Below are 10,580 nucleotides of genomic sequence, written 5' to 3'. Positions count from 1 at the left end.
ATTGGGCCTAATCGGATGGGACCCTCAAGAGGTAAGGTCTGATCATCTCTCTGATTTATTTGGGAATTACCAACTGCTCTAATTGCCAGCATGAAGTTGAAATGTTGTAAATTCCAATACAAAGGTCCCACAACATTTGTTAGTAACTGTGCACGTCACCTGCCCAAGACACCTGAGTAATTCAAACAACATTTATGAGAGGTTGTTGGAGAAATTTGAAACTGAGAAAACAGTTAATTCTCTTGCGATGACAGTTTGCAGAACCATGCTGATGTTCCCATATGTGGATGATTCTGTAGCAAAGGTGACACTCCCTTTTATCATAAATCTAACAATTCAGTAAGCTGGCAAAGGCAGAAGGTAACTTTGTTGATAATATTGCAAATTTTCCTCTTCAATTGGAAGGAATCAATCTTACAATACCCAGGAGAAGTGTTTTCTTTTCCCTCAATTTGAGTTGAATTGCGAAAACTATGGCTGAAGTGAATTATCATTGTGATTGCAGGTTCCATTCCCTAAAGTTTAAATATGATGAGCTAATATCCTACTATGGCGTCCACGCAGTTGGGGTACAACCAGTCATTTAAGATTAAGCAAAGCCCAGCTCATTTCAGTTCGTATTTCTTAAAGACATGAGGGGCTCAAGTGAATCTACAGAGTCAAGGGAATCAACTTCTAAAAGATTGGGATCCATATAGCTACATCCACCAAAGCTGCCCGTAAACAAGGACAAAATCTGCAGGGAACTGTCAGGCTTCCATGTATCACTACCAAATCAAAAATTTCCTCTCAGATGAGTCATCTTTTCATCATATTTTATAGCACTTACAGCATTTGGTTGATGTTTGACATGCTTTACTGTGGGATTACCTAAAAATCTGTAGCACCAACATTGTCATCGGTGCATGTAATGTTGTTTTGTGGCCCTACGAATTTGTAGTAAATTCATCTGGGTTAGATGCTTTTATCTGAAATTGCAACACCTGAACCACAATATTTTCAGTTTGCTGTAATATGTTTACTCTGTTCTTATGCTCTATGTTTATACCTGTGCTTAGTGTATTAGCGATGTAAGTTTGTGCAAACTTTCGATGCTGAATTCTTTTACTTGCTTTTCTGACTGAAAGTCACCAACACACCATCGTCCACCTCCATAGCAGTCACTCAGCACTGCTGTAGCCTTTATTTGTCATGTTTATAGCAATACCAAGATATTGCTGTGTTCATCTTATTACATCACTTATGGCAATACCGAGTATTGCTGTAGTTTCCTTATGCACATAAACATACCAATTTCCACTCCACTGTACACTCCCAGCAATCCAAGAGTTTGCCCTTGCCCACGGCTCCATGGCCATCCCTTGTGGCACCCTCTCCATTAGCACCATTTGGAAACAGCAGCCTGCCAATATTGTCAGGAATATGCACCTTGAAATTTTCTGCTGCTGAGAGTATGTTAGGGATGAATGCAGTTGATTGGTGGGGATCATTTACCTCCTTTCTTGCCAATGTTATCTGTTGTCCTCAGTTGCAAGCCACTCTTACAGTTCTTATAGGAAAATCTAGCAAAACATCTGGTTTACTTGCTTTAGACATGAATCATGCAAATTACTGCCTGTCAGATGTTTAGAAAATCTTGACAAACCAGGGTGCAAATGAAAACCTTCAACACATATGTTCGTTACAGCCTTCCAATCTTACTTAAAGTTCTTGTCCAATTAAAGATGTAAATGAGTTTGAGACCGCTGCAGATGTGTCTAAACTTTTGGCTGCATGTGGGAAGGTTGATGTAGTAAAGGAGTGTTTACAGCCAGGTGTGTCAAAGTGTTGTATCTGAGTCTGCAAAGAGAATTGTCTTGATGGATTCTTCTCTTTCGACTCCCATGAGGGAGTCCAAATGTTCCTGAGCTCTCAACCGCAATTGATGATTGCATGAGGGTTGTCTACAGATGGTTAACTAGTCGCCTGGATCCAGATGGTGCAAAGGAAGTTCTCAGGCGTATGTCCAATTGCAATGAAGAATCAGGTTATCTGTTACCAAGCTTGCCTTCAGATGCAGCACTTGACCACACTTCAAGAATCAGTTTCACGTGCGATTTGAATGACAATATTGATGCTCCATGGCCATCAGCTTCTTTAGTATCAACATCTTCATGCAATAAATCAATTTCATTCACAGCCATTTCCAGCTTCACAGGCCCATTTAGCTTTGTAATAGACACCCTTCACAGCCCTATTTCATTGATGTCACCACCTGTATGCCCCTTTTGTACATATACTTCCCCATTGATTTAGTACTATATTATATATACATTTTCACATTAAATCTTTCACAAAAACTTATGTTGCCACTCTTGTATTATAGATATGCATACTATCATTTAGCTTTCATATATATATGCATGACATTTTCTTGTATTGCTAACTCTGTTTTGCAGGAATATATGAGGGATTTAGATCTTCTTTTCTTAGATATTTCCCATCTTTTCAGAATTCAATCTCATAATGTAATAATCAGATGTAATGAAAATATTTCACATTTCCTGCTATAGATTAGAATGAATGAGCATTTGTAAATATCATAAATTGCTTATTCTGATACCTTTTACCTTCACTTTTCAAAATCTCACAATGGTGAAACACGAATGGCACGTGCACCATTTCGTAAGAGGTAAATTATTACTAAGTTGATGATCCATATCAATGGCCATAGTCAGGGTGTGGACAAAACTTAGTATTTTTATCTTTTACGAAATAATACTAGATCCACACTGGATCCGTTTTCAAAATGCATCATATTTTTCTTAAATATTTTTTTTTTCCTTTTATCAGAATTTAACTTAAAATTAACTCAAAATATATACCAATGGCCATAGTCAGGGTATATTGAGAGTTAATTTCATTTTAAATTCTATAAAAGCACCAAATGTGTTTCATTCTTCACCTGAATTTAAATATAGATTATTATATAATACATTCAATGGCCATAGTCAAAGATGTGTTATATTTTCAATCTTGTTTTAATTCATCCAAAGAATGAAATAGTTTTTCAAAATCCAATTTCAAATTCTTTAAATTCATTCATCATTTAGGATAGAACTGCATCATATTTTCAAAATTACTTTTTCAAAACTCCAAGTGATGTAAATATCTTCTTCAATCCTATTCATCTTTTTCAATTCTATTTCATTTTCCATCTCAGAGTCCAATTTAACTTTGAGATTTCAATTTCATTTCATATTCAAAATTTCCAATTCAAATTCATTTTCGAAGTTCAATTTTACTTTGAAATTTCAAATTCATTTTCAAAAGCTCCAATCAAACTCAAAGTTCAATTTAACTTCGAGATTCTTGATTCATTTCAAGCTTCAAATCCAAGGTCTAAATTGACTTTGGGATTCATCTGTATATTCAAAATTCAATTTCTAAAATTCCTTTTCCCAAATTCAAATCAGACTTAGAAATTCTTGATTCATCTTCTGAATTTAACTCCAAATCCATTTTAAGATCCAAAATTCAACACTCATATTGGATCTCAGACTTCAGATCCAATTTACTTATAGGATCCAGAACCAATTTCACTTTGGATCTTAGACTTCAGATCCAATTTTCCATTCTAGGATCCAGAATCTAATTCTACATTGGATCTCAGACTTCAGATCCAAATTCATCTTAGGATCTGGAACCCAATTCTACTTCGGATCTTAGACTTCAGATCCAGTTCCAGGATCCAGAATTCAATCACATATTGGATCTTAGACTTCTGATCCAAATCCATCTTAGGATCCAGAACCCAATTTTATCTCGGATCTCAGATCTCGGATCCATCTTAGATCCAATTCCATTTCATTTCCAGACTGCAAATCTAAGTCCACTTACAGATCATATCTGGAGTTCATCTCTACACCATTTAGATTTCTCAGATCCATTCTAAATTTAAGTTTTCCAATTTCAAAGTCTAGATTCAATTCCATCTCAAGTATTCATTTCCTTTCCTAAATTCAAATTCAAATTCAAATTCAAAATCTATTTCTTAACTTTGAAACTTCATTTCCTTCCATTTCAAAGCTTCAAGTCATTCCTCCTCATTTATTCTTCCAAAATTCTGATCTACTTCAAAGACTTAGAACTTCTCTGATCTATCTCAAGTTCTAAGTGAGATTCAAACATTTCTTCACTCCCTTACCAAGTTCATCTCAGAATACTTGGAAATTTCTAAATCAATGTTTCTAAAGAGCATACATTATGGCATTGCACAAGCATGATTCTTTGTGCATTTAGATCTTTAGAATAAATTCTTAGGTTATATTAAGGCAAAGCAAAAGGCATAGATTCGATCCTTGGTTCGATTACCCCTGGTAAAGGCGCCAGGAACGGTCGAACCTCATACCGACGAGCGAATCCCGTCTCTCCATTTTTCCCACAAATTTTCAAAATGGAGGCGAGTTATTTTCTAAATATTTTTCAAATAAAGGTCAAGTGAAAACCCGCAAAATAGTTCCTCTTCTCTCTCTTTCTTTCTTTCTTTTCTCTTCTCTCTTTCTTTTCTTTCTTTTATCCTTCTCCCTTCAAAAAGGAGGAGAATAGAGGTTAGAAAAGGAAAAGAGAAGGAAGAGAGAGAAACCATAAAGAGAGAAAAAATTTTGCGATGATCACATAATGCCAGAATGACTCATCTCCCTATTGCCTATAAGGGCACCTTACTCGTAAGAGCCGTTGCGTCGGAGTAGTGGTTGCGCCTTGACTAGGCTAAGTACTCATTGCGATGATATACACTGAGCAACCAATCTATTAAGATCATGTCATATGCATGCTCATTGAGAGACTGATATATAACTAGACTCGTAAGGGCCGCAGAGCCATAGTACGTTGTCCACCCAAAAGAGGTGAGATGCTCGCAGTGCCGAGAGCAGAGACCAGCTTGCATATAAATAAAATGAAAAGACCCCACAGTTGATGACCGTGTTAGGGGCATACTGAATGGGGTCAGGTATATCTCCTCAACGACTGTCCTATAGGCCTGCAATGTCTGACAAAAAAATTGTAAGACTGATAGACCCCTTCAAAACTTTCTCACCAAGGAAGACGGTGATGGTGCAACCTTGAGTGACATATATTACCTTCGAACTTGATAGAGTTCATGATGACTTCTGTCACTTAGAGGTATGGAGGTCGTGGTTATCCTTAAATATCTAAGGATTGAACCCAACTACTGCAGTAGCAGGATGCATCTGAATACCTAGTAGGAACTTCTTCTGGTATGAAATATACCGTTCTGCTAAGTGAATTGGGTTAATAGGCCTCTAGGGTATCTAAAATACATAGAATAATCAACCCCCAGATCGTCGTGTTGATGCTCAGATATACCTCCCTTAAGCCCAAGGGGAGGGGTTAAATATCAAAACAAAGCATTAGCTTAGGTTCAGCGATCCTTGAATGTATGAGTGAATGGACGTTGTTGTGTCAAGTCTTGCATAACCTTTATAAATGTGTCATAATCAGTATACTACTGGACCGATTGGGCAAAGACCCATGTTGTATCTACACGACTAAGTAAAGCTCGAGGAGCTTGCGCTTTAGGCTCGTAAGATATGGATGTGACAAGTATGAAGACTTGAGCTTTGATATCCCAATTGAGACCCCGAAGAGGCTTACGCTAAGTCATGCAGACTTGAGCGGTGAGTTAAATTACAGTCCTGAAGAGGCTTGCGTCAAGTCGTGCAGACTTGAGCAAGAGATTCAAATCACAACCCTGAAGAGGCTAGTGCTAAGTTGTGCAGACTTGAGAGAGAGATTCAAATCACAACCTTGAAGAGGCTAGTGTCAAGTTTGTTCTGACCCTGTTTTATGGGGATTTCAGGTGTTGGACCTGCGTTGCGATATGCGGAGCAAGGCAGCATCGAGTTATAAGGTTTCTCTAGACAGAGTTGTATTGCTTCCTTTTATTGAACCAAGGTTGCTTTTCTAAGCAGTGATGTTTATAATAAACAAGTGATTTTGATAAATGAAACACCTTGGTGGTCAAGGGGTGCTTGGCCACATACCTGTGATGTGCTTAGAGTTTTCTAAAACTGACGACTCATTATTGTCTGATTTCGATGCTAAAACTTTTCTAAATTCCACTGCAAAGAAAAAAAAAAGAAATTCATAAAAAAATTAACTTAGCTTTGTTTTGGAAACCTGGGGCGTTACAAAATTGGTATCAGAGCATATGTTTGAGAAACATGGTTCAAGATCCGTCATGTTTGTGGTATCGCACTATATGTATATTTTTCTTTGAACTTACTGATTTGAGTGTATCTTTGTATAGATGACAACTCAGGACTCGCGTAGATACTGCTATCATTGCAAATTTATGTACAATGAGTAGGTATGCTCATTGGAAGTCCAAGATTGTCAGTATTGTGACAAAGATGGGCATTCCACCAACGAATGCCATAGGAGGTATACCGCCGATATGGGTCGGCAAAGATCGCTTGGTCTTAAAGATGAGACCTCGCACGTCAGTGAACCACATTACTCAAGTGTTTGGAGTAGTCATACCCCATCGACTTCAGATAAACTACCATATATGGTAGATTTTGACTTGAACTTCTTTGCAGAATTCAATCACTTGTAAGGCTATCAACAGGCATCACATACGCCTAGCTTGCACGGCCTGGATGAAGGATACAACAACTCCTTCCATAATCCCATTATAATTTTGGATTTTCTGAGTCATAGTGCTATTGTATGGGAGAATGAACCGACATTACCAATGCCGAGCCTGAATGGCTAAGGTGAAGGATATAACTCCTATTATCCTATTATGATTTCGGACTCCCCGAATCATGATGATATGGGATGGAAAGGTGGACTGGCATCACATACGCTTAACCTGTACGATCCGAATGAAGGAGGTAATTCTTTTTGTTCGCTGATCATGATTTCAGACTCCCCATGCTATGATGCTACTATGTGAGAAAGTGGACTGGCATCATTGATCTATCTACAAGATTCGCTCGAGAGTACGAAAGTGCCGCCCGAGCCAACTTCAACTATGCCTAAGCCAAGGTGATGTAGCAGTCGACGATATTTTGGGTTGTTTACGTCGAAAAATAAACCTAGTTCTTAGGAAACTGGTTATGTTTGAAGTCAGTGAATTCATATGTATGGTTTCTCGCCGTCAATGTCTGCCAGTGTGGCATGATGCTTGTACAAAAAGCAAAGTATGTATTTAGAATGTACATAAAGTAAATACAATTTTACTTTCATAAATACATCGAGAAACTAAAACATGTGCTTGTGTGATGGCTCCTATGACGAGAAGAACCATGCTGAGTGAGGAGTCTCTGTGATACATAGGATTGCCTATATTGTGGCAAATGAGGCCATCATGTAAGGGTATGTATGATCAAGACCAGGTAATCTTGCTAGAGCAGTAAATCTCTGTGAGGAGTGCATTGTGCAAGAGCGGGTAGCCGCAAAGGCGGTATATTCCTGTGAGGAAGTGTATTGTCCAAGACTAGGAAGACCATCTTGGGCAGTAACTCCTTATGAGGTCGTACATTTCCCAGACCAAGTGATCCGACGTAGATCTTATGAAATTTTGATTCCATAAAGAGCTATGGTGAATTATTATCTTATGAGATTGATTGAGATAACCAATTATAAAATCTATAGATTTGGCTTTTTTATTTTAGCCTGATTCAAAAATCAGATCCTTATCGATTTTTAGATCGTGATAAATAGAGTTATGTTGGATAAAAAAAGGCAATCGAAAGACAAGATCCAATGAATGCTTGAGACAAAAGGCTCATGACCCTGTGTACGGTCATCTGGATTGATATGTATCCTTGTTCTTTAAAGTAATTTTGGATTTGTCAAATCGAATCTTAAGTGCTTATGTCAGAAATTGATGGTTATCGACCCTATGAGTGAGTAATTGATTTAGCGTAATTAGAACGCTAAAAGTCACTTAATAAAATAAACCATCAAAGAATTGTTCTCAAAGAAGAGAGTCCTGTGAGGTTTTACATATTCAAGATCAGATAGTTTAGCCAGGGAGAGCCTGTGAGGGTATACAGCTCCGTGCGAGTGTATATGTTCCAAAACCAGTAGCTTGGCTAGTATGATTCTGTGAGGGTGTACTGATCCATATCAGGTAAGTCTGACGAGGGCGAACCTATGATGAGGTACATTTTCAATATCAGGTAGTCTGACGGGCGACTTATTCCAATATGATTAATCTCTAGAAGAATGATCTGTGTGTATGAAACAATTACACAAGATGGATATGAGTGATAGCTAGTTGGAAGAACATCGATTCAGCAAAAAAAAACTACCATTGTTACAACGTAATTTGAACTCAGATATGAGAAACATACCCTCATCGTTCATGGAACATGATATGAGGTTATGATTGGAATGAATGTGATGTCGAACTAAGTGAATAACATTATGAATTTAATATATGGGAGAAATATCCTGAGTTACACACTTAGTACTCTTAACGGAATTTCGCGAACAAAATTCTTTTAAGAAGGTAATAATATAAGACCCACAAATTTTCAGTAACTTTTTGAATAAATTCACGAGGCATTTTCAGGTGAAAATAGCATCTGAATCTGGAATACAAATCAAATCGATTTGTATGAACTAGTTATACTTAAGATGTTTGTATCTTCGTGAATATATGCTCAAATCGTTAGGGAGTCATAACTTCCTCCCTGAATAAAATAAAGAGATTTGTATGAGCCAACTTTCTTAGTTACGTCAATACGAAGAGAATGACGTACTCAGATTTTTTAGGGAAAAAATTGTCAAAAACCTGAAATTTTTGTGGGACCCACATAAATGTTGGTGGGACCCGCAAAAATATTCCTCAGAAAATATCTGGTGGGACCCACAAAATATCCCATAGAATTTCTATGTGGGCCCCACAGCAAAAGAAACCTCTTGGAATTTTTCAGAAATAAAGGGCAAGGGGAAAGAAAGCATTAAATTTTTTTTTAGCTTTTTCTAGAAAAATCTAGAAAAAGGTGGTTGCTTAGGGGCTAAGCCACCTTGGCTATAAAAGGAGGAGACCCCCCTTTAGAAAAAATCATCCCCCATCCTTTGCCTTCTCTCTCTCTCTCCTAAACCTCCCCTACCTAGCCTAGCCTGCCTGAGTGGGTCTAAGCTTGCCTGATCTAGTTTTAGCCTGCTTGACCTAGTCCAAACCCAGTTGACTTGTGATGTCTTCTTTTAAATCATTGTAATTTTGAAAAGATTTTTAAATGAAAAACATGTGAAAACCAGACATCAAATAATAAAAATCGGTTCTCACTAGTGGATGAGACCGGGTCGAACTCAGGGAACAGGAATATTTCGTATTCAAGTACACAAATCTAAACTATTCTTTATTGCCGAATTATTGAAATGTAAAATGTTCAGAAAAGGTAAAAACAACTAACTATTACAACAAATGAATACCCTTCGCAGAGGGCGTAAAATGCAATATTTACAAACCCAATTAAATTCCTAATTCTAAAAATAAAAGCAAAAAGCAACTTTATTCTTCATACTTCGTGTCACGTAATCGCTTCCGCTCCAGTCTGTGCTATCCTGCACCATTAAAATGAACACGAGCAGTACATAGATAAAAGTACAATTATACTAAAAAAAAATACTAATTATATGCTAGAAATATGAAAGAAATCTAACTAACTGATTACAAGCACTTAACTAACAGTTTACTTAACAAAAATAGGAAAATGAAGAAAAATCAAAACATCAGAATGTAAAAATAACAAGAACTTGAATATGAAAACTAAGCTGTATTGAAAAACAGGAAGATGACAAAACATAAAAACAGGAATTGAATTGGTTAAAAACATTAAATGAAAAACATGACATGAATGTTAACAACATGAAAAACTTAACTGAACAAACCAGAAATTAAAAAGACTACTGAATTAAGCAAACACAAAATACATGAACAAGTAAGTAAAAGAAATGGAAACAAAATAAGAATTTATGCGTGAAATGAAAGCAACAAAACATTACTGAACTGAAAACATGAACATTTGTAATTGAAAACAGAAATAAAAAAAATGACAGTAATCAAGAAATAAAATGAAAAACAGATTTATGCTCAAGATGAAAACAATATTAAAAAAAACAAGAAATCAAATCAAAACAACTAATGAATCAAAGTAAATATAAAAATCAGAAAGGCAAAGATCAAAACAATCAGAATTTCTAACTACACACAGAAAATCAAAATTACAAGATGAAAAGAAAAAAAACTAATGAATCGGTAATTCATACACACACAGAAAATAAAAGAAAAAAAAATCAGTAATTCAGAAAATCAAAACAGGGAACTACCGAACTATCAAACAGAAAAGATTATAGTAAACAAAATTACAAAGGAATCAATCGAATAGACAACTAAAAAAATTAGAAACAACAAGGATCGAGAGTTTTTTTTTTCTTTTTGTGTTTCTTTCAGTTTTTTTTTTCTTTTTATTTCCGTTTTACAGATATACAATCAATCAGAAGAAGATTTGAAGAATAAGAAGGAGAAGAAGAACAAGATTTATGGAAGAAGAAGAAGA

At 36.3% G+C, this 10,580-nt stretch overlaps 1 pseudogene; it reads left to right on the top strand.

Moving 5' to 3' along the window:
* Positions 1 to 247: 247 nt before the first annotated feature.
* Positions 248 to 2,295, top strand: LOC149837801 (putative GPI-anchored protein At1g61900 pseudogene; annotated as a pseudogene).
* The last annotated feature ends 8,285 nt before the right edge of the window (positions 2,296 to 10,580 follow it).

The sequence above is a fragment of the Nuphar pumila genome, chromosome 5, assembly GCF_984573655.1.
Source record: "Nuphar pumila chromosome 5, dmNupPumi1.hap1.1, whole genome shotgun sequence".
Lineage (NCBI taxonomy): Eukaryota > Viridiplantae > Streptophyta > Magnoliopsida > Nymphaeales > Nymphaeaceae > Nuphar > Nuphar pumila.
This window is presented reverse-complemented; position numbering and strand designations above follow the sequence as displayed.